The sequence below is a fragment of the Sorex araneus genome, chromosome 5 (assembly GCF_027595985.1).
Source record: "Sorex araneus isolate mSorAra2 chromosome 5, mSorAra2.pri, whole genome shotgun sequence".
Taxonomy (NCBI): Eukaryota; Metazoa; Chordata; class Mammalia; order Eulipotyphla; family Soricidae; genus Sorex; species Sorex araneus.
The window spans coordinates 158,266,336-158,292,699 of NC_073306.1; positions in this window are offsets into that span (position 1 = coordinate 158,266,336).

Here is a 26,364-nt window from a genome sequence, read left to right on the forward strand (position 1 = left end):
AAGGAAGGAGGGAAGGAAGAAGGGAGGGAAGGAAGGAGGGAGGGAGGAGGGAGGAAAGGAGGGAGAAAGAGAGGGAGGAAGGAAGGAAGGGAGGAAGGAAGGCAGGAAGGAAGGAAGGAAGGAAGGAAGGAAGGAAGGAAGGAAGGAAGGAAGGAAGGAAGGAAGGGAAGGGAGGGAGGAAGGAAAGCAGGAAGGAAGGAAGGAAGGGACGGAAGGAAGGAAGGAAGGAAGGAAGGAAGGAAGGAAGGAAGGAAGGAAGGAAGGAAGGAAGGAAGGAAGGAAGGAAGGAGGGAGGAAGGAAGGGAGGAAGGGAGGAAGGAAGGAAAGGAGGGAAAAAGAGAGGGAGGAAGGAAGAAAGGATGGAAGGAAAGAAGGAAGGAAGGATGGAAGGAAGGAAGGAAGGATGGAAGGAAGGAAGGTAGGAAGGAAGGGAGGGAGGGAGGGAGGGAGGGAGGGAGGGAGGGAGGGAGGGAGGGAGGGAGGGAGGAAGAGAGGGAGGAAGAAGGGAGAAAGGGAGAAAGGAAGGAAGGAAAGGAGGGAGAAAGAGAGGGAGGGAGGAAGGAAGGAAGGATGGAATGAAGGATGGAAGGAAGGAAGGAGAAAGAAGAAAGAAAGAAAGAAAGAAAGAAAGAAAGAAGAAAGAAAGAAAGAAAGAAAGAAAGAAAGAAAGAAAGAAAGAAAGAAAGAAAGAAAGAAAGAAAGAAAGAAAGGAAGGAAGGAAGGAAGGAAGGAAGGAAGGAAGGAAGGAAGGAAGGAAGGAAGAAATCTTTGAAAGAATGAAATAAAGAAACTTGGAAAGAAACAAGAATGAAAGAAGGAAAGAAAAAAAGAAGGAAGAAGAAAGAAAGAAAGAAAGAGAAAGAAAGAAAGAAAGAAAGAAAGAAAGAAAGAAAGAAAGAAAGAAAGAAAGAAAGAAAGAAAGAAAGAAAAAAGAAAGAAAGAAAAAAAGAAGGAAAGAAAGGCATATTGGTTAATTACTGGGTTTTAGATATAAAACCACTGGTGACTTGCATTTTCAAACTTGAAATCTATGAAACTTGAGTTTTCTGTAGAATTTTGTTAGCCCAGGTATTAGGAACTCAAGAGCAATTCACTATAGGAACTATAGCTGTGGAGAACAGATCCTCATGGAGATTTTTTGTATGTGGGCAGTTGATTTAGTGAAAGTTAGAATGGTTGGATGCCAAGAACTGATTTAGTTTGGAAGGGTTGACTTAGTGAAAGGATGGAAGGCTACTAATAAATACTATCTTTGGCATAGATTATGATCGTACTATTTTCAACAGCAGGCAGTTACTGGAACTAGACTAACTCAAATATATGAAGCAGTTTTAGGAAACTCAATTTAACATATTACTATAAAAATTGTACTTTACATGGAAATTAGTGATTATAAATGGCAGAATGATTGTTTGCATGCTGTTGCCTCAGCAATAATTTAGAGTTAGAGGACATGACACATTCATTGGGTAGACCTGGGCTTAGACTTGGTCCATACCAACTATTAACTGTAAGATTTTGCACTCCTTAAAGCCAAAATCACTCAGATATCGGTGCTGTAAATGTGCATCACAGGGTTGTTAATAGATAAGTTACTTTTTATGCATCCCAAATGACTGAAAACTTTTAACTGTGGTAAATAAAATTCTCACTGCACTTAGAATAAAATATATGTAGGACTTCTAGAGCCCAAGATACTCTAATTCCTGCCTCCACTTTTATTTCATCCATTCACACACTACTCAATTTCTGTGCTCTCTTTGACTTGACTGGTTCCTATCAGCCTCAGTATCTTTTCATAGGTAGTTTCTCTTATCCTATGTAAATTGTGTTCAATGGAATGACCTCAATAATTCTTTCACTTAATATATTTATTGAGTCTCTACTACATGCCAAGTATGTAGCATGTAGTATCTAAGGACACATACATTCTACTATCTAAGAACATAATACTAAACGACTTCCAAAAGATTGCATGCTGTTATGAGACTCCCATTTCTATATAATATAATAAACAAATAGGTAGCAACCTTATTTCAGGTAGTGAAAAAAAGTCATTAAGAAAATGAAACAAGGGGTGCCTTGGAGAATGCAGTGGTTCCAATGAGGAGATGGATTTGATTTGAGGAAAGACTCTGAAAGAGTTTTGCGACAAAAGCAGAGAACATTTCACCCAAAACAGAGCTTCTTATCCTATTGTATGTTAAAAGAGCTGGGTGTATTGTGACTCAGATAATACTGGATGAAAGATGAACTTCTGGAAGACAAACCTGAACAGTCACATCACTCTTTCCCACTGAGTTCCTTGGCCTTCAAAGGGCAATCAATATTTTCCTTGAAACATCATGGCTTCTGGTGAAAGAAGGAAAGGGACTAGGAGAGGGTTCAAAGTAACGGGGTGCTTACTGCACTCCATTAAATGGGAAACCTTTGGAAACATTGACGTGGATGTGCAGCTGTTCTTTCTTAGTACAGTGAAGGAAGTTGCAATCTCCCAGCCTCTTTTCTCTCTAATAGTCTTGTCTCCAAAGTAACCATTGTGTGCTGGCAGCAAGGTCCTCTTCATTGGCTGTACAGATGGGCTGTCAGGGAGTTTGAGGTAGCACCACTATTTCCAGGCTCATTAGGCATTTATTCAGTCGAAGCTCTTCTGATTCTGACTGCTTCAGGCCCATGGGTCTGTCCACTGTGGCTATTTCTCCCTCTCCCTACTTATCTCTCCCTCTCACTGCTTTAATATGTCTTCAGGGAGATTCTTCTCTGCTCAGTGGGGTGCTGGAAGAATGTTTTTCTTAGTCCTCACTTAAAGAGAATTATGAACCCCTGGGAAAAACCTCTTCTGTTGATTAGGCTTTTTTTCTCCATTTGGGGGAAATCAAATGACTGAAATATAAATTTGATTTGAACAGTTCTTAACTATCTTTTTTTCAACATTGACAGGAATTTTGCCTCTGCATTTTGATTTCGTGCATTTAAAAAGTGAGCCAGAAAAACTCTTAACCACTAAAAGTAGAAATTGCAAGACGCAATCTAAATACAAACTTGCAAAAATGATTATGATAAAATGTCTTTTGCATGTCTGATCTATAAACACATCTAATGGCCCACTCAGAGGATGATAGTATTATTATCGCAAATAACATATTCTTGAAAAGTGAGTCCCAAATTCAATTTTTAACAGTCCCAGAGATTTGAAAATGCTGTCAAATATGGTTTTCAAAATTGCTAGGCTCACATATGTCTGCATTATAATTTACAGAAAACAAAGAAAGAAAGGGGAAGGTACATTTGCAAATGGATTAGGCATACATTAACCTATATAAATGCTTTCATGTTTCATTAAAAAGCATTACACGAACAATTCCAGATTAGTGGTAGTTTTCAAAGTTATTCTTTCCATCCTTACCTTGCTCATGGACAACGCCATGCCTTTGCTCTTGCCTGAACTCCTAGAATTGTTTTTTTTTCTTATTTTTTTCATTAAAAAAAATTTTATTAATGAGTCACCGTGAGAGTGCAGTTACAAAGTTTTGTGCCTGTGTTACAGTCATATAATACTCGATTACCCATCCCTCAACCAGTGCCCATTCTCCTCCATCAATGGCCCCAGGGTCCCTCCCTCCCCCCCTCCCGCCATGCTATCTGGACCCCCCCACCCCCCCTCACCCCCGTGACAGGGAATTCCTTAGTGTTCTCTCTCTCCTTTTGGGTGTTATGGTTTGAATGGAGATACTGGGTAGCTATCCTGTTCAATCTATAGTCTGCTTTCAACCCGCCTCTCTTATCCTGAGTGGATCGCCCACTGCACTTTTGTTGCTGTTCCCTTCTCTGTCTGAGCTGCCCTCTCCCCCAGCATCTGAGGTCAGCTTTCAAGCAGTGGAGCAGGCCTCCTGGTACTTATTGCTACTATTCTATTTTATATTCCGCAAGTGAGTGCGATTTTTCTGTGTTTGTCTCTTTCTTTCGGACTCATTTCACTTAGCATGATACTTTCCACGTTGATCCACTTATATGCAAAGCTCATGACTTCATTCTTTCTGACAGCTGCATAGTATTCCATTGTGTAGATGTACCAAAGTTTCTTTAACCAGTCATCTGTTCTTGGGCATTCGGTTTTTTTCCAGATTCCGGCTATTGTAAACAGTGCTGCGATGAACATACAGGTGCAGATGTCATTTTGACTATAATTTTTTTGCCTCTCTGGGTTATATTCCCAAAAGTGGTATTGCTGGGTCAAATGGGAGCTCAATTTCTAATTTTTTGAGAAGCGACCATATTGTTTTCCAAAAGGGCTGAACCAGTTGGCATTCCCACCAGCAGTGTAGGAGGGTCCCTTTCTCCCCACATCCCTTCCAACAGCTGTTGCTTTTGTTCTTTTGGATGTGAGCCAGTCTCTGTGGTGTGAGGTGGTATCTCATAGTTGTTTTGATCTGCATCTCCCTGATGATTAGTGATGAAGAGCATTTTTTCACATGCCTTTTGTCCATTCAGATTTCTGCCTTGAGAGAGTTTCTGTTCATTTCTTCACCCCATTTTTTGATGGGGTTGGATGTTTTCTTTTTGTAGAGGTCAACCAGTGCCTTGTATGCCCTTGATATCAACCCTTTATTGGATGGGTATTGGGTGAATATCCTTTCCCATTCTGTAGATTGTCTTTGTATTCTGGTCACTGTATCTTTTGCAGTGCAGAAGCTTCTTAGTTTAATATAGTCCCATTTGTTTATCTCTGATTCCACTTGGCTGCTCAGTTGCGTGTCATCTTTGAAGATACCTTTGGCTTCAATATTGTGGAGGGTATTTCTGACCTTGTTGAACTCCTAGAATTCTTAAATGTCCTCATTCTCTGAATTTTCCATTGGATGAATTTTTTCCACATGAGTTTGTTTGGATAGAATGCTGAGTGAGTGTCAAGGCAAAGAAACATCCTTTGAATAAAATTCTCAATACAAGATGAGCAGGTGATGAAAGAATGGACTTTTCTTGATGGTATCTGGAAGATGGACTAGATAATGACTCCAAATGCAATTGGTTCTCTTGAACCGCTATCAATGACCTCATTCCACAAAGTTCATTGATTTTCTCTATCACTTTTATTTTCTGACTACTGGCACCTTAATATGAATATAGACTCCAGGGGGGAGGAAAACTTGCTTTTCCAGATACGTAGACATCTTTTATCTCCTGTATTCAGGCATTGGCTGAGCTTCACAGCAGTGTTTGTGTTTTGCTTCTGATTCTGAACTGGGGACACAAGCCTTGTACTGTTTAGGCCTAAGGGTTGGAACAAAGCAGAAAGATTTGCAGAGCTTCCAACTGAATGTCTATGTTACCAGATACAGATCCTTGGGCACATTACTGCAAAGCTATTTAAATGACACTTGATTTTTAGAAGCTCCAGGAGACTTATTAATTCAGAAAATATCAACTGATAGGTGCTTCTCTTAGCATTTGTATGGTTTTTTACCCAAAATCCAAACAAAAAAATAAGTGGAATACTCTTGATGGATTTATGAATGTTATCGGTGCATCAAACCAAAAAGTTCAAGTAAGAGACAGAAAGAAGGAAAGAATCCCCAAGAATATGTCCATTCCTAAGATTTGGTAGTCACAAGTCCACAAATCTTAATGAAGAGGTATTTGGAATATACATATGCAAATATACACATGTATAAAGCTTATGGTTTTTAGCATTTTGAGTTTTGAAAAACTTAGAACATTAAAAATGAAAGTCTTCTTGTCTATAGTGTTTACACAAATTGTTGGCTCCTGCAATGTGATGCTGGATAAAATAGATAATCTGTGTGAAAATGGAAAGAAATAGTCTTGGGATCTATGTGAGTGGCTCACATACAGAGTAGTGAAATAGAATAATTTGTCTCAACATATTTAGCCACACTGCTGATAGTAATATTGCTGCTAGATGCATCATTTCTCTTCCTTGAAATTCTAAACTGTCACTTTTTAAACCTATTTATTATTACATGTCATCCTTCAAGTCCAGAACGATCACAGAAGGAGACATATGAGAGATTCTTTTAATGCCAGGGTTTACTATAAATCACAGTTTCTTCTCTTCACTGGAAAAAGAAAGGGTCAGAAAGAAAAGTTGACAGGGGGTACCCGTGCTTAGTTACATATGATTTGAAACTAGAGTTAATAGCATGAAATATATTCATACAGTGAACTTCTACAAATGTAAAATTTCTGTGCTTCCCAATCAAAATTTATTACCACTGAAAGATTTAAAACCAGAAAAAAATGACTGTGAAAACTTCTTGAAAACATAATAGGCTTAAAAACAAGAGAAATAGTAGGTACACCTAAAAACATGATAAAAGTGATCTGACATTCAGGTAGTTTAATAAGTTTTATTTATTAAGGTAGTGTATCAATTTTTTTTTTTGCTTTTTAGGTCACACCCCAGTGCACAGGGATTACTCCTGGCTCTGCACTCAGGAATTACCCCTGGAGGTGCTCAGGGGACCATATGGGATGCTGGGAATCGAACTCGGGTCAGCCAAGTGCAAGGCAAACGCCCTACCCGCTGTGCTATCGCTCGAGCCCTGTGTATCAAATTTTTGTAGATATTTGTAAATTTATGGAGAGCAGCTATGATAGGAAAATTTAAAGGCTAACGTGCAGACTTATTTTAGTTGATAATGCTATTGTTTATTAAACTAATAGATTAAAATTTACATTGTAATTAGTCATAGTACCCTTCTTATTTGTCAGCGTCTTTCTCTCTCTCAATATGTATACATATGTGTGTGTGGTGTGTGTGTATACACACATATATGCATATTATTCAAAAGCTCATTTCAATTTTGACATGCAGACTCTTAAAATGTTTTGATTTTATATTTTAACTATTGCTGAATTAAATACATTTTATATCATTAAAAATGGAAATCTTTTGAGTGTTAAATTCACACAGAAATTAGAAGTACGGTAACATTTTCTCCAGCCCCAACATTTAAAGACATTACACAACTGGTAGGGCATTTGCCTTGCATGCATCCGACCCAGGTTTGATTCCTCTCTCCCTCTCGGAGAGCCCGGCAAGCTACTGAGAGTATCCCACCTGCATGGCAGAGCCTGGCAAGCTACCTGTGGTGTATTCAATAGGCCAAAAACAGTAACAACAAGTCTCACAGTGGAGACATTACTGATGCCCACTTGAGCAAATCTATGAACAATGGGATGAGAGTGCTACAGTGCTACTCAATGTTTTTAGCATGGCATTATATGCCCATTCCTTTACTCCATGGTTTTATTTTGTATCACTGTATCACTGCCATTCCGTTGTTCATGGATTTACTCGAATGGGTGCCAGTAACGTCTCCTTCATCCCAGCCCTGAGATTTCAGCAGCCTCTCGTTACTCATTTTTCTCAATGATTGGAGGCTTGGGGCTGGAGAGATAGCACAGCGAGTAGGGCGTTTGCCTTGCACGTGGCCGACCCGGGTTCAAATCCCAGCATCCCATATGGTCCCCTGAGAACGGCCAGGGGTAATTCCTGAGTGCAGAGCCAGGAGTAACCCCTGTACATCGCCAGGTGTGACCCAAAAAAGAAAAAAAAATTATTGGAGGCTCTTTTCAGGGTCAGGGGAATGAGACCTGTTATTGTTACTGTATTTGGCATGTCAAATATGCCATGGGGAGCTTGCCAGGCTCATCCGGGTTATTATCAATACCCACATAAAAATCAGCAAAGGATGGTATATTCTATAGTTATTTAATATGTCTCTGTAAAGTTATGCCTCTTTTATGACATAAATCAGAGCAGACACTCTAGGCTTTTGTTTATTTGTTTGTTTATATGTTTTAAAGAATGTTTTAAAGTCCCCCCCCCCTTTTTTTTCCAGACAGGGAAGTTTCTTGTCCTGAAGCTTACATGTTTTACGTAAAATGCTCTAAATCTTTCTGGGATGACTGGAGGAACTCTCCTATCTTCATGGTTCCATGTGCCTATTCACTGATCTCTATTAAGGATGTAAGCCTTTAGTGCCATGTGTCAATGTCAAAAACCAACCCTGTCCATCAAACCCTAATGAGGCCTATGCAGACCAGCAGGCTGTGAGCAATTCCTGAAGACAAATCCAGGGTCTTCTACAAACCAGCAAGGAAGGTGTTGGATTGGACAGATACTTTCCTTCCATTAAGTCCTATGAACAGGTTGTCTTTAGATCTTCTGTCTTGTGCTGCCTTCCTTGTCTCCAAGAATATTTTGTCCTTCCACAAAACCCTCCCACAAAATACTCTGGGTAAAAAAGAGTTTTGGTCTCATAAATTTCTATTTTTTGAGAGCCAAAGGACCTGGCATTTCTATCATAACTATGCAAGTAATAGTAAAAGAATTTGAGAAATCAAGGAAGGCTTCTCTGAGGAATTGGCCTTCTGTAGGAACCAGTGAGTTTAGTATTGGAAGTGTAGGATAACATTGGTTTGTCCTTTATTCCAGCCATAGGGAGGTTAGGTTTACTGAGTAATACCCATTATAACACTCCCAAGGGCACTCCCATTCCTCTGTGTTTATTTGTAAACTCTTTCTTTGTGCTCTGCTTCCCCAACCCGTCAATCACCTTTATCCCCTAATCATTCTCTGTTAACTTGTAAGGTCAGATCCTTGTTAAGGACACTGGATTTGTATTTGTAAGTGAAATATTGCTTTTCTCTTCTTCTTATGTCCTTTGCATAGTTACTTCAGAGCAGTATCCTTTTTGTATAGACACAGGAAGACAGTTAATGCTATGCTTTTGAAACTTGGGAGTTAATTGACTTTGAAAAATAATTCCCTCCTGGGCATCTGTTTTATTGATTTAAAACTCAGTTACCTTTAGTTCCTAGCACCCCAAAAGCACAGTCCCAACAAGGGACTGGGTAGATGCATGGCAAGCTGTGAGCTACCCTGGCATCGAAATAGGCCAGGCTAAGTCATAATACTTAACTATAAGTTAAGACCACAGTCATGGGCAAATTCTGTCATTATCCACAGAGTAACAACTGTATTAGGGTCCTGCTAGGGTTGGGAAAGATTAATCTTGCCTGAGCTATATAGGCTGAGATCTATAGCGAGATGTTCCCAGGAGAGCCACCCTATAAGCTTAATGTATCTCTTACTGTGTCCATACAAAATGACTAATATTATCAAGAAGTAGAATTAAGATGAATGTTTAAATGGTCATTGGACATAGGAAAGGAGAAACGCATGCACCTCTAAATGGTGTTTCGCCCTTAGAAGGGGCATCTTGCTGAATGAGAAGAATGAGAAGGCGCTTCCCCTGAGGGATAGACTTTATATCCATTGATTTTATGATTACACCTATGTGTTATTGCTATCCAAACACCCTCATGATTTGGGATATAATTAAGGCTGTAAAAGTGGGCAGGGGAGGAATCAATGAGAATTGGGAAGAACAGGATTGGTAGGAGAGAAATGAAGGAGAATCAGAGGATTGAGAAGAATCACTGGAGAATGGAGATGAGATTGGAATAAACTGCAACTGACACAAACCGGCCTGGCCCTCATTTTCTCCTTTGTCTGCCCATTGCACTCGGCTGTTCCAGGTGAGGAAATCAATCTGAGACCACCAAACATAGGTGGCCAGAGAGAGAGCCATGAGCTTAGTATTCATTTTTTGAATACACAGAAAAGAAGGTGTGGCAATGGAAAGAAAGACCCACTCAGGTCAAGGAATGTCAAAAACTGGTCCTGTGAGAAAAGGGAAAAGAATGTATATGATATGTGACAGGGAGAATGGACTTGAGAATCATGAAATGTTAGGGTTGAAAGGGCACTAGGGATGCACTAGTTTGATTCCATCATTTTACAGGTAAGGAAACAGACTCAGAGGGGTTAAGTGACTTGGCCAAGGTGACACTGCTAATGAGTGGTGGAGTTGGGATCAGAGCCCAGGGCTCCTAATTACCCTTTTAATGCTTTCCCACCACACCATGCTGAGTCTTTGTATCTGTGTTAATGAGTAGATCAAGATGCTGTGAAATTAGCATAATAATTATTTGTATATAAATACTGCATTTAAAATACTGCTCTATAGCAGAGTTTATCCTCCAGAACCCACCACATCTGTAATCTGTCAAGGTATGAATCCTAGATAAGTCAAGTAAATAATAATTGATTTTCCATCATGAAAGGGTATAGAATAAGTTTGGGCTTGTTTGAGTATATACAAAATACTCTATTAATGGATTCTCAATTAATTACTATATACTGATTTACTATTTTATTCAGAAACTATAGCACTAAATCCAGTCATTAGACACTGTGCTGGCAACAAAAAGTTTAGATTTTAGTTAGCAGGATTCAATGGCATCTTCCAATGAGTGTAATATAAATGAATAACTGTATAGATAGATATAGATATGTATATATATGTACATATATATACATATGCACATATTAAGGTTCTTGGAATACATATATGTATATATGTATGAAGATACACATACACATATATATATCTGAAGTTGTCATAGTTTTTTTAGCTAAGCCCAAGTATATAAAGGATGAGACAGATTATGAAAGGATGTCTCATGAAAAAACATTTCTAGGATAGGTAACTAAGAGCAAGAGTCGCCAGCTGATAAGATAACAGATAACAACAGAACATGCCCTGCCCCTCAAGTCCCAGGGAAGACAGGAGATGGGACTATCACCTATGGCCCATCAGGTCCTGGGTAGCCACCAGGCTGTAATTCATGCTTCCTTACTCCAGCTCCTACAGATAACAGAATGCCAGATCTAGTCAACCTGTCCCACCGATCTTTGTTCCCTCCGACCAACGACACTTTAATATCCCTCTTAGCCTCTCCCAGGGCACTCTATAGAGGTCAGTAAGGCTTGACTGGGAGTGCACCCCAATACATTTCACCTGTTTCTTCAGTTTACTTGTCTACGACACTGTCTCTGAATCAGATGAGGTCCCCAGACCTGTCAAGTATTATAATATGAGGAAGTTTCCAGCCTGGGATGAGGGTGGGAGGGACAGAAGGAGATTGTAGTTCTTGCTTAATTAGATCTTGGTTAGCTCTTCCATTCGAAACAATCAGTTCTACTCCTATAACAGATTGCTCTGCTTTGGAGAGCTGGTGATGAAATCTGGACATTGAATTACATTGAACTATAAACTTCATTTGTTCTTAGGTGCATAGTGATTTGCTATAATAATGATCATCCATTTGCCGGACAGCTGAGATTTTTTAAAAGCTTGATTGCTTTTGGCATTACATGATTAGCCCTGGAAAAATGCAACACATTTGTAGCAATGCTTAGCTTGTACCAGCCAAATATCCATCTCGCAAAAATGCTGGCCATTTAAGACCTGTGTGTGTAAAACTTCTGGGGTTTTATTGTTGTTGTTCCTAGTAATTCTACAGTTGTGTTGACACTTGAGCTTTTCATTATATCATCATTAAAATTTCAAGGGAGTTCATTGAGCTCATTTCTTTTTTGGATGGGAGAGATAAGAATAATCCCCAAAGGGGTCTACTTGCTATCAATTTTCCTTAGCAAACGAAAGCCAAATAATTTCAGACAAAAACCCTCTAAGAAATGCACACACATCCCCATCCAAATACTCATTTGATGAGAATCTGAAACTCCTACTGAATTACACCAGACATGAAGCTGATGGTGTTGATTCTTTCAAGATCACTGAAGAAATCGACTCTTCTCTCTGATTCTGATACTTTTTAGTTCATCCATCTTGAAAATGTCTATGGAATGATTCTGTTGCACCTTCAGAAATGAAATTCATAGGCATGGATTTTCTCACACAGCAACTTTATATACAAAGATGAGAATAGCAGAAAGGTCATTTCCAAAGAAAGTGACATTTATTCTGTATTCACTGAAAAGCCGAAAGAGTTTTCTTATTCACCCACACTGATTGAGCCCTGCGTCTCTCCCAGAAGAGGTGAAAGGAAAGGCATCTATCTGCTCCTGCATCGAACTTCAGACTTAAGACCTGTCCAGACAAAATGGCTTCTTTCAAGGATGAAACTGCTGCGCTCATCAGAGGCTTTACTTTATTTATGCTGCAAACCTATTTGACAGGTTTTATTTACTTTGCTCAATACAGCTAAGCAAACGTCTGTCTCCTTTCTGAATTAGTTTTGGACTCATGTGACCCTCCAATATTCTCTCTTTGATAGTAGTATAGAAGATGTGCAGATTTTAGATACATATGTTGTTTGTCATATATGTGTATATACAATATTAGGGCACATATGTTTGTATATATGTCTTGTGTATATATTTATATTCTTATGTATATGTAGATGCATATCTCATTCAAAGTGAATGATTTCAAAAGAAATACAAGCAGACACCATTTGTTGATCTTAATGAAGACCAAACAGAAGGTATGTGAGTAAAGTCATACCAACAAAGATGGTCTAAACTTATCTTAATAATGGTATCTGTCTCATTTGCTGAAAATTTCCCAAAGTTCTTGTTAACCTGACAACCTGCACTCATTTGAAATATCAAATGCAAGTTAGGGAAGTTATGTGATAGCTTTAGATGAATTTGAAGGACACTTTTATCTGTCCTTCAACTGTAGTTGAAACTGTAGTTGTGATAAGGGGGGTGGTGGTATGGATGTAAAGAATTGAGGGTGAAGGCCAGTCAGACAGAAAGGTCACCTCCAGTTTTACCTGACTCAAAACTTTATGACCTCTATCTAATGTAATGAATACTTAAGAGTTTATTGTCTTTTTCTCAGTGGAAATTTATTTTATTTCATTTGAACCCACTATTGCAAAATGGTTCAGCATACAGATTCTAAGTGTAATTCAGGGCTCTGACACTGGCAAGCTGGGTAACCTTGGATAAATTACTTTGCTTTGTGTTTTTGGAACTTCACCTGTAAAAGAAAACATGACAGCCTTTACCTTATTTTGAAGATTAAATAAATTAATACACATGAAGTAACTAAAGAATGTCTTGACATATAGTGAATGTTAAACTGTGAACCACTACGGGATGTCAGCCACATCAGACACAATTTAGATCATTGGGAAATTGAAAAGTTTAAAAGGTGAGAGTCTATGTTGTTAAAGTTAGGGCTAAGTAGAACTATAAATCTGGTTGCTGAAATTAAAAAAAAACTGAGCATAATTATTGGAGAATTAACAGCAACTCTTATGGCATTACATTGAAGACCTGGACCTTGCTCAGACTAGTTTTAAGTTCTTTAATGTTTAAGCCCTATAAATGTCAGAGCTCACTAATTTCTTTGGCTTTCAATAAATGCCAGGGACTTTGAGAATTACTATCTCTTTAGCTTATTTGACAAGAACATAAGCTAAAAGGGTATCCAGGAGGGCAGTGATGACAGTGCCCTCTTCCCTAAAGAAAATGCAGGCTACTGAGGTAGGTCCACAAGCTTCTCAGTCCAAAATCCTTCTGGAGAACTTTGCCAGGGAGTCACTTGAGCTAGGTATTCACTCGGGATTTCCAAAGAATCAGAAGACATAACCTTATCTATTTTCCCCAAGTGTCTTCCCAATTGGGGAAAATATGGTAACAAATGTAAATAAATTTCTAATTTTTCTGGGTTCCACACAGCCCCGATTACAATCTCCAAAAGTGATTTTGGTATTTCAGATAGTGCTCTTTCTCATATAAGTTAAATGCACATAATGTTCTTTTTCATATAAGTTATGAGAATGCATAGAATTTGAAAGCAAAGATTCTGAAGAAGAATTTTTCATTTACTTACTAGTACAGGATCTTCCTTATAGACAACAATCATTGAACTGTTTCATAAAAGAGGTGACTGTTGAGGTATGAAGGTATGATCCTTTCCTCAATGACCCCAAATAGCCAGTCAATTTACAAGTATTCAGTTTCTTTTTTGTGTGTGATAGGAAGTTCACGTGCTTAAAATAATGCAATTTCCTCTCATTTGCTAGTGGGTTGGGAATCCAGAAGAAAACAAAACTAACCTAAACTAAAAAATGATTGTCAAAATTCTGTCCAACTGAATGTAGGTAGGTCTATGTTGGTTTCTAAGAATGAAAGCAAATCCAGGAAACCACAGTCTTAATATGAGCTAAACATATTTGTACATTATCATGTTCCATTATCATGTGTATATACATTATCATATTTTACAGCATAAACAAAATTTCTGAACATCAAACAGTTTCTTTATTTACCTTGCTCAGTAATTCTCATGGACTCCATAAGAATCGCAAGGTGAGCTGGGCAGAACAGTTGCCTGAGCCTCATCTCCAGAAAATTGTTCAGTAATGCTGGAATGGAACTATAGAATGTCATTACAAGAAGCTCCAGGTGATGCAATTATTGGTGATTATTGGAGAAAAATGCCTTAGGCCAGCGAGTCTCATAATTTTCTTCTTATTTGAATCACCTAGAGAGTTTTTAAGATTCCAATGTATTTCTGATATTGCTAATATCATAGTTGAGGCTAGACTATAAATGTCAGTGACATGAGAGTTATCTTTGACGGTGGGACACAAGATTCAGTACTGAGATTATGATTCCAGCCTCAAATATTCCAACGTTGATGGTCACTACCCTAGATGATACAGTGATGTTGATGGTGACAGATGTAATGTCAACGAATGATTATCCTGCACAAGAGTTCACGATTTTAATAAAATTACAGTCTTCAACACATTGACATAATTTTTTGTGGGAAGATTCCTTCATTAAAATACCTTTTCCCATTTATGGGGCCTTTCTATAAGTGCATAGTTTCTTTAAATATAGATATTCATTTCATTTTAGTAAATATTGTTAGGTATTGCAAGTGCTGATAAAACATTAAGAAATAGAGTAGATTGTTTTTTCTTTTAGATTATACCTTCTTTAAATAAGAGTTACATATAAAAGCCAATAACAACAAGATAATTTCAGAAAACAAATGCTTTGATGAAACTAACAGAGACTAGATGAATGAGAGTGATGACTGTGAGTCAATTATTCTGGGAAGATGTGAGAGGCTTCTCTGAAGAGGTGATTTTTGATCTCACACCTGAGAGACAGGAAGTAACCAGGTCATTTGGAAATCTGAGAGAAAATCCTTTCAGATGAAGTGACAAGTTTCTCAGATAGGGAATTGGTTTCATCCTTTTTAGGATAAAAATAAAGCCCAATGTAGATGGAGGATATACACTGGTCACTAGAAGTAGTATTTAAAATCACTGTAACACAGTTGGAAATCTGTTGTTTAGACAAGTGTGACAGAGTAGGAAGGAAGGGAAACACAATCATTACATGGAGTTGAGTAACAAAGACATTGGTTTAAAGACTTTGAGCAGGAATAAAAATGAGTAAGAATCTGAAGACAGATAATGTTATACTTGGTTGATGTGGGTATAAAAGAGATAGCATAGAAAGTCTTTTGAGGGAAACAAGTTTCTATAATGTCTTGAGACATACATTGGGTGTTTTAATTACTTTAGTACTAAAATATGTTTATGATCAGTGATTATTAATACTTAGAAGCCTGGTAAGAGTTAAGCTATGGGAATGGCCTGCAATTTAGTTTTGTCACATATGCCTATATATTTAAACAAGAGATAATGGTAGCTAAGATTAGAATCACCCTATGCTTAAAGTTACAGCTGCCTGGACCCATTCCAGATGAATTAAATTGAAATCTGTGGGTAGTTGAGCCTAGAATGATGTGTGTAGTTTTTCTGCATATACCACCCACCCCTGTTGATAATCATTACCATAGAGCAGGTGTTAGCAACCTTGAGTACATTAGAATCATTAGAATCATTTGGTTAAGTTTCAAAATATAACCTATGCCTAGAGCTTACCCAGATCCATCAAAACAGAATCTCTGGGAGTTGGATATATATATATATGTCTATATATGTATATATATCAAAACAGAATCTCTGGGAGTTGTCAGTGTCTCTTGCCCCCACGCTTGGCTTCACGCGTGAAGGAACCGGCAGAGTAACCCAGGTGTGTGGAACCTGGGGCTGAGATCTCCAAGCCTTCTCAAATTGGGACTGGGTCTCTTCCGCCTAGATCCCCCATTTTCCAATAGCTATGCTGTCACACCCAGACACTGCCCCCAGTGCCATGTAATCCCATCAATGGCCAACATCCAGAGACTATAAAACGAAGCTCCCGGAAGCTTATAGCCTAGTTCTCACTCTCGGAGAATCTGGCAAGCTACTGAGAGTTTCCTGCCCACATGGAAGAACCTGGCAAACTCCCTGTGGCATATTCATATGCCAAAACCAGTAACCATATGTCATTCCCCTGATCCTGAAAGAGCCTCCAAAGTGGCACCGTTGGGATGGACAAGTAACAAGAGGCTTCTAAAATCTCAGGGTTAGGATGAATGCAGATATTACTGAGACCACTTGAGAAAATCGATGACCAACGTGATGATGATGATGATGATGATATATATATGCTTTTCAAGTGATTTTGATATGCTGTGGTCTTTAAGGAATTATGCCTAAGGGCTGCTGCAAAGAAAACTGAAGCCCAAACCTTTGAATTTGAAGTCTGATAGGGAAGGTGTGAATAAGAGCAACACAATGCCATAACATTCCCATAACATTGGTCATAACCACTCATCTAGCAAATATCCAAGACAAAATACTTGTAAAACTGATCATTAAGAAAAGCAACAAAAAATATTAAAATTGGGGAGAAGAGTTGACTAGATACTTCCATAAAGAAGACATACAGATGACTAATAGATATACACAAAATTCTCTTCAACACTTATCATCAGTAAAGTGCATATCAAAACAGCAATGAGATATTGCCTCACATCAGTGAGACTGGCTCATATGAAAAAGAACACTTATGGCATGGATGTGGGGATAATGAACCCTTATTCGCTCTTGGTGGGAACGCTAATAGGATCAACCTCTTTGGGAAAAAAATATGGGCATGTCTCAAAAATTGAGCTTTCATGCAATCCAGCAATTCCTCTACTTGCCATCTACACCAGAGGCCCAAATACACGACTTAAAAAAGACAATTTGTACTCCGAAACTCATTTTAGAACTATCACAATGGCAAAATCTGGGGGGGGGGAAGTCCAACTGTTTAGAACACATGATCAGATAAGGAAGTTGGGATATATATACATCATGGGAATGTCACTCAACTCTAAGACAAGATGAAATCATTCAATTTGCTGCTGCATGGATAGATCATAGAGAGTATCGTGCTGAAGTGAGTCAGAAGGAGAGGGACAGACAGAAATGGTTTCTCTTCTATGTAGAACAGAAAGAAATGTAATAAGAGATAATCAAATGGCCAAAGGCAACAGAATCTGAGAGTTGGTCCTCAAAACAGCTTAACAAGATGAGGGGTAGGGGTGGGGTAGAGTAGAAAATGAATGGGAGGGGATTCTGGGTGTAAGGCAAAGAGAGAGGACACTGTGGAGGAAAGTGGAAGTTTGGAACTTTGAGCAGACAAACCCAGTCATTATCAGTATTGTAAATGTGATACTTCAAATAAAATTTAGAAAATCTCAAAAGCAGAAAAATTATATTAGGGTCATAATCTCACCCCAGTCTGCTTAAAATTTTCCTGACTTTAGATCCCTGAAACCACTCATTCTATGCAAACTGGATGGGTGATTATCCTATATGGTATACGTTTCAGAAGAGAGATTTTTTTCCAATGGCCCTTTCCATGGAAACATGGGATTGGGGTGCACCCATCTCAGGCAATAAAAGTAGCATGTAACAAAAGCCCAATATAAGCTGGAGGCTTTAAAGCATAAGGTTAGTTTCTGATAGAAAACCATGGAGAGGAAGTGGAAGATAGACTAAATATGTAGTCTCAAGCCATAAATAATCTGCTTTATATGCCCAGAAGTTTTATCCTTTTCATCTGGGGTATGGTTGATAATCGAACCCGGGTCAGCATAGAAAGCTACCAAGAGTATCCTGCTCACACTGCAAAGCCTGGCAAGCTACCTGTGGCATATTTGCTTGTTGCTAAACAGTAACAAGTCTCCCAATAGAGACTTTACAATGGAGACATTACTGATGCCTGCTCAAGCAAATCTACAAACAACGGAATGACAGTGCTACAGTGCTACAATGGCTGATAATGTTGAACCAGGGGTTGGGAGAATATAGTTATAGTTTTTAATTTTAGTTTTACAAAAGTCCTGAAGGGAACTCAGGAGTTCAATGCAGTTTTCATTTATTCAGGTACTAACTCCTTTGACCAGTCCATATATGAACTCATTTTTTAAAAATGCAGGGGTACTACAGTGACATGGTTCAGATGAAAAGAGTTCACATACATTGGGTTGATTCTTCAGACAAAACAACAGGAAGTTGCAATGTATTCAGAATTTGGATGTATGAGTTCGATGTGAAGACCATTCCTGTACCGCCCTAGCAAGTTCATCAAATCCAATTTAAAGGTTGTCAAGAACAAAGCTTGCCTCATATTTAATGTAACTTGGGCAATGTTTCTGAAGTTGAAGTTAAAAGAGTTTTTATTCCTTTTAAAATTTTAGGCCACACCTCTCAGTGCTCATGTGCTACTTCCACATCACTGCTAAGTGACACCTGGAGATGCTCAGGAGCCAATGTGGTACCAGGGATTTAACTCAGGGCCTCACACATACAAGACAAGAAATCTGACACACTGCAATATCTCCAGTCAGGGTGTCATTCTGTTAGTAAATTTCCCTTGTAGATTTTTCTCCTATTATCAAATTAATAATGAAGCAAAATAATGTTTCCCCAAGCCAACATACTAATTTTATCAAGTAATGTCTTGCTAATAATCATAAAACCATTTTGATCTCTGAAATATCAGGAAGAAAAATTAGTGTTTACTAAATAACAATGTTCTGATGTCATGTGGATCAATATTCTCCACTCATCCAATACACTTACCCATTTAATTGAAACCCTATTTAAGAACATGTTTGTTGACTCTTACTTGTATCCTTTAGCTTTATTATCCGTTGTTATCCTATAGTTAAAGAATAAACAATATACCATATCATTAATGATATCACGAAAAACAAAAACAATAGTGATAAAAATAAGTAAGCTAATAGCACTGCACTGTAGCACTGTCATCCCATTGTTCATCTATTTGCTTAAGCGGGCACCAGTAATGTCTCCATTGTGAGACTTGTTGTTACTGTTTTTAGCATATTGAATACACCACAGGTAGCTTGCCAGGCTCTGCCGTGCAGGCAGGATACTCTCGGTAGCTTAACGGGCTCTCCGAGAGGGACTGAGGAATTGAACCCAGGTCAGCCATGTGCAAAGCAAATGCTCTGCTTGTTGTGCTATCACTCCAGTTCAAGCTAATAAATAATAAAGTAAAACAAAAGCATTACTCCACAAAAGTTATACATCCATAAAATAAATATGAATTTTCTTGAATTCTTCTGAACAATTTCTTCCTTTTACCTATTTATTTAGGAAACCATTTATTAATATCAGCATGAAAACATAAATATTTATTTTGTAATGTGTTATAATATTATATTATAGTATTTCTTCTCTTGCTCAAAGTATTCCATTTTCACCAGCGTGTTCCTCAGTTCATTCCTGGATTCCTCTGATATTATATTATATTAGTACTTCCACACTTACCAACACTACAAGATATCCCAAGGGTCATCTTGTATAGTCCCTTTCTCAGTCCTAGAATCAGCCAGTTAGTTTTCCAAGGAGTCCTGGTTTCTTTCTTTGGAAAATGGCATCAGAAAATATGATCAGTGCATCAATGCTGTCTTTGGCATTGAGAGCTGTCTCTAGCCTGACAAAAGTATAAATTTTTGCCTATATACGAGAAGCTGATTTACTGTCATGATTTCAAATGTTACTAGGTGCAAATTCTCTCTAGGTATTTTGGAATATAGGCAGTATGGATCTTAAACGCAGCTGTAACATCTACATAGATGCTTCTCAGGATGTTACCCAATGATCTGAGATTGCATTTCTGACTTCTTGGTTCTCCCTCCTGTTCTGTATGTTCTGAAAGATTCTCTAAGCACTCTTCTCAGCACTGGCACCATGTTCGATTTGTCTTGAGGACTCTCTCAGGCTAGTCTCTCAATCATCTAAACACAGCAAGGTTAATTCCTCCATTCAGTGTCCATTAGGCAAATGAAAAAATGACTAAATATGTTTTGGACATAGGATCTAAGCGACACAATTATTGACTGGTAATGAATGTTCTATCATATATTTTGAGGCTAGAGTTGGGGAAACTTGGTGCTGAACCCAGAGGGGATGCTATATTGAAATGAAAGCCACTGACAGGATGCTTAATTCCATCAATTCATCCAATCAAATTGTTCATAACACCTCTGATTAAGAAGGGTCCTTGATAGTTTCTAAGGCCTCTTTTGCATCTTGGTCATCTGACATTTGGATTATCTTCGATGAAGAATGACTGACTCTCCACAAAAAGTAGTTGACACAAACAGTTCAAGGGAAGCAGCCCCTGTAGCAGCAGTTGAGAGGTTTTATGGCATAATGGATAGGTAAAGGGGTACTTTTCTTCATTTTAGGAGTGATCATCAAAAGAAAGGTATGAGAAATCACACTTAGTAAATACCTGCGGTGTACCAGACTCTGGGGTAGACACATCTTCTTCCTCCTTCATGGATTTCTTTTTTTCCCTCTCCTTTAACTCATTTTTTTAAACTTCTTCTCCTTTCCCTTTCCACTTTCTCTTTTTCTTCTCTTCACACACATTCTCTTATATCCTCTTAGGCCCTCTTTCTAGTTGTATCCCTTCTTCTCTTCCTTCTTCTTTTACATTTTATTTCACATTATTCCCTTTAAACATCCCCATCTCTTTGTTTACCACTTTCTCCCACCCTTCTCTCTCTCTCTCTCCTTTTTCATCAATCTATTTCATTCATTTTTACATTATTATCTTTGAGTTTCTGCTCTAGCATGCCGGGAGCTTGGAAGTAGCCACTCCATCCTAACAAGTTAACAAATAAATATATGAAAGGGAAAATGAAAAATGCATTATCTACCAAGAGGTAACATCAAAAGTTGAAAGTTTCCTCTCAAATAGGAAAGCCATACAAGTACATACAAAGCAACACAACTTACCAGGGGAAAAATCTTTGTCAGCATAAGTGCATCCATAGTCTTAGTTGGTGAATTGCTGAAGATTCAATAGAGACAAATCTGAGAGTCAAAAACTCCCAGTTAGACGGTATCCCCCACTTTTTATACTTTTGACTTCTAAAAAATTGACTATTATCATAGTTAATCTAGGAAATTTCCCCCTTCAAATTGCTAGGAGTGGGGAAGAGGGAAGTAGTCATCTTGAGATATGACAGAACACTCTGTTCTTCATAATAATGCCTGACCCCACAAGGGTCAGCAATACTGCTCCATAGTTTGAAGCCTGCCTCATGAGCAAGGGGGAAGGTGGCTAGAATAGAGAAGGGATCACTAAGGCAGTGATGGTTGGAGGTATAGTTCGGTATGGGAGATGTGTGCTGATAAAGGACCAAATGTGATAGCCTCTCAGTGTTTATTGCAAACCATAATGCCCCAAATTAGAGAGAGAGTATGGGGGAAATTGTCTCCCATAGAGGCAGAAGGAGGGTTGTGATGGGGTGAGGGGTGGATACTGGGACATTGCTGGTAGAAAATGTGCACTGGTGGAGGGATAGTTATTCGATCACTGTATGACTGAAACACAAACATGAAAGCTTTGTAACTGTATCCCATGGTGATTCAATTAAAAAAAGTCTGACTCTGCACACACTATGTTGTCATATCCTGGACTATTGGAGTTTTATAAAATCTTAACCAGTCAGAGAAAAAGAAGATAATTGTAGCCATGAGGCTCTGACAGCTACACCCACTCTTCACTGCTGCAGCCACCCCCAAGGATCAACTCCACCACTTAGTAATACTCTCTTCAGAAGTGTCAAACTGCGAATAATAGATCTTCTCAAAGTTGGAATGGGCACCTCCCCACTCCTGTACTTCTGGAAGTCACTGCAGTCATGTCTGTTCCCCACTGTCCTCTTCATGTCAATCCATCACCCCAACCATAAATCTTAAAGTTTCTGGACCACATGACACCTCCTAATTTCTCAGTACTGACATCTCAGTAGGAGCACACCAAATTAGATAGAAAAGTAACCTGGAAGCTAACTCAGCTCAACGAACAAAAGCAATAACACAGAAGGGTCAACTTGCAGCAAACAGCGTAGTATATTTTTGGATATGGGCTTAACAACCCTGTGATCAGATACAAGATTTTCACATAAAATTTATTCTTTTCCTTATATTTATTGACTTTAATATTGGCACTTTGTTATATGTGGCTTTTGTCCACATTAAAATAAATAAAAAAGTTAATATAAATAAATATTGCCACAAAAATTAATTTGGGATGAAATATGGTAAAGCAGAGAAACTTATATGAGCATCATCATTCAATTAAACAGATTCAGTGAAGGACATGCTGAGAACTGATCCTAAGTTTATGCACAACTCTCCCTTGCCAACACCTCACTACCATGTTAGGCGACAACTATTTCTCACAGTTTTTTGTACTTGGCAATCACAAAAAATAACAAGGTATACTAAAAGAAAAGAAAACAGAACTTGAATAAATACAGTAAACATCAGAATATGTCAAGGATGTTGGAATACTACATAAGAGGTTCCAGGCACTAACACAGATCCATGTGTAATGTGAATATATATGTATATATACATGATTTGTACGTATATACATATGTATGCACATGTATATACATCTTATAATCTTCTCAACAAGATCTAATATTTATTGTAGCCATTTTATATATGAAGGATTTGAGAACGTAAGGGTTTAAAGTATCTTTTCTAGTTTCTAGTTTCTGAAGGAGCTCCTCAAGATGATAATTCAGATCATGCTGATATGAAGTGGTTTCCCAAGTCTTTGAAAAAATGATTGTTTTTTTTATTGTTGTGCTATTCAAATATGGTAGTCACCAGAAATTAATAGTCATCTAAAATGTAAAGTACAATAATGTGAAATTGAGGGATCTTTTCCTCAGTTGCTTGAGCCAGGATTTATGATCTCAAGAGCAAGGAAAGGTAGTCAGCATTATCATAATGGAATGAGTGGATCATTCTGATATTGCAGAAAACTTTATTGGAGTGGTCTAGCCAGAGTGTCAGCAGGTGAGGAAACAAACAATTCCCTGCACTTTCTAACTCCTTCTACATGAAAGTTGGAGCTGCTAAACCAGCAAGCTAGGTGCTCTTCCTAGTATAACTACACCCATCCCGGAGGAAGATGCAACTCTTACCAACAATGCCATATTCTCCCAAGGATGCCAAGATAATGCCTTTCTATATAAGCAAGAAAAACAGTCCAAGAATCCTGGGTAACTTGATCACTCTCACCAGAAGAAATTTAGGGCAGATGATTTCGTCTTTGCATTCTAGTCTTAGACTTCTTTTTTTGTTAGTTTTATAATAAAGACACTTATTCCATTTGCATTTGTCTTTCAAGGGCTCATATTCTTTTTTGTTTGAAATTTTATCTAGACTAGTATATTTTTCACAGTTTTAGCGTATGTATTTGTTTCTCATAAACTGACATCATCCACACTTGAAGATGGACAGCAGGGGGCATTTAATGCTCTCTTGGATAATGCAGATAGAGTTTGCTTGTAAAGTTGTTAGAATGCAGACTTATCTTTGAAGGAGATACTCAGTTCCTATCTTACAGGTGGGGTTAATTCCAGAAGCCAATGGAATTCACAACTGCAACCTGAGGGTCTAAATAAAAGCCTCTCACAGCTGACCTGTGCTTTCAGGATGGTATATAAGTAGAGGGATGAAAAATCCCTCTGCGAGGTGTGTTTGTGTGTCTGTGTGTATCATCGCATCTCCAGGTTCCTGGAGACAGGCAGGGAGCATAGATGTCTCCATTTTGTTGTTGCTGCTGCTGCTTTTCACATTTCAATATTTCTCTGGCCAGAAGACGATGTATTCAAATAAGGAATAGTTAGAACTGTGGAGCATGGTCAGTACTTTGAAGACCTTACCTGTTATAAGAAGGAAGAGGAATGGCTATGATGAATGAACTTGACGAAAAATAGTGAAATGCCCTTGGAAGCTGAAAATGTTGAAATCAGATTGCTTTTTGCATTTATCTTTAGGACTCAGTAGAGCTACTCAATTTCCCTGGCATGATAGTAAAGCACAAAGGAAGCAAAGAATAAACAAGAGCTGCAACAGCAGCAACAAAGGTGAATTGCCTCAAGAAACTTAAGTAGAACAATAAAGGCTCAAATTGGATTCCATTTCAGACCAGGATCTCTAGTTATGGTTAAACACTATTTACCTAATTTATGGTTAAACCATGATTTACCTATTATGAGAGAGACTAAGCCCCAGGAGTGTCCTATTTACAACTTAACGCAAAGTTCAACTCCCTTTATAGAGTTTTAGCTTACTCAGCCAAAGCGTTTTGATCCAGAGACAGAATCCTATATGGCTCTCTTCCATTATCACTGAAGACCTGATTTGGAATCAACCAAATAAAACTAATTCAAATTCCAAAGCACAACATGCAGAAGCAGACATTTACTTCTTCAATATAGTGGAGATTTTCTATAAATTTAACTTCTGATTAGGAAGCTTCTTAGATTGGGAAATTTCAGCAATAAAATTTCAGTAATAAGCCAAAGGCAGGTCTGCTTGAGGTCGAATGAAATTTAGATGAAAAGTCCAGGATTATCAAAAAGAATGAGGGAACTTCAAGTTTCTGTACGTTCAAGGTCAACGGGTTGGATTCTTTCATTTTTGATTTTTATGGCAGTACATAATTTCTGTTCCTAGTTGGCTCCCTGCTTTCTTTCAGCAATAAATTTTGAGTTATGATAGTAAACCGCACGTGTAATCAAGCCTGTACATCTCCTTATCTGAATATTTCCATTACACCATCACTTTAGCATGCCACAGATTATTCTTTTTATAGAAAATAGCAACAAATGAAATTGTCATCTGATGATCTAGTAATAGTTTATAGTAGGATGTATTAATTCAGTCCTTTAATATTTAAATACTGACATAAATGAATAAGCCAATAGTAGGAAATTCACATAGAACTTAGTCTCCTACCAAACAGGAAGGAAAATATCTGTGTCCTATTTTCTCACTTAATTCACAACACATATAATTTGTAGCAATTGTTGGAAAATCCCAGTACTACATTTGTTCCTCTCTGTGTTGTTGTCTTTCATCCTAATGAAATCACTCTCCCTTTATCACTTACTCTTTTTAGTAAGAGTGCAAGACTTTCAATGACAGAGCTAAGTGCTTTGAACATAAGTTTCTCTATCAAAATGCCATCCAAAACCTCTCAAATCCAGACCATCTGAAATGATGACTGTGACAATAAATGCTGACCAGAACATGTGATAGAAACTTTTTTTTTTTTACTCAAGAGACCTTATTTTTTTTCTGAACCTGCACAACAGAATGATTAGAGGCTATGGGGATTTGGGTGAGACCAGGGAGAATCTTCATTCTGTAAGGCTTTCCTCAGATGGTTGGTGTTTCCATAGTTCCTGTGGTAGGGAGATTTACACTTTATTCACTCCATATTGAATAAAGGGATGTTCTCTACAGAAGGGATTTATGGCTGAAAGCTTCCTTAATTATAGGCTAGTATAATAAGTCCTTCTACTATCTTAATGATTAGGGAATTAAGAAGCTCCTTAATAGAAATTGACAGGATCTATTGTCATTGCAAAGAAGGTTCTGTTATGGTCTAGAGTACCCTGCCAACCATCCCAGAATTTAGGGTTCCCCAAAGGCTCATTAACATCTCAGACCATAAGGTCTCCAAAGGAGGCACTAATGGTGCACCTCTTTATGATCTGAGGATAATGACTGCATGACATCCATATCCATTGAGATGATAATGGCTCTGTAAAAACTGTTATGATGTCAGCAGCAGAAAAAAAATCCCATTTGCACTTTATAATATTTGATTTCTAATATGCCATAGTATCTAAATTATACTAGAATTATTTTACAAATTTGACTTAATATATGCATTGCATATGATGCTCTAAAAAATGAGTTCTCTCTTAAAACAGCTGTTATCACCCTTATATTACTGCATAAATGAAGGGTAAGTTAGTAATAATCTCACAGTACAGAAATACTTATGAGTAATGGAATAAGAAACAAAGACATGAATTTATCTAATTTACATAGTCATTCGCTCCTGGGAGTAAAGAGAAGTTCTGTTTTTAGAATGCCCAAAACAGCAGAAAGAAAAGCCCATAGTAATAATAATGCTAATGGGAGTGATTGTCAATCCATATGGAGTACTCATTATGCATCAATGACCTA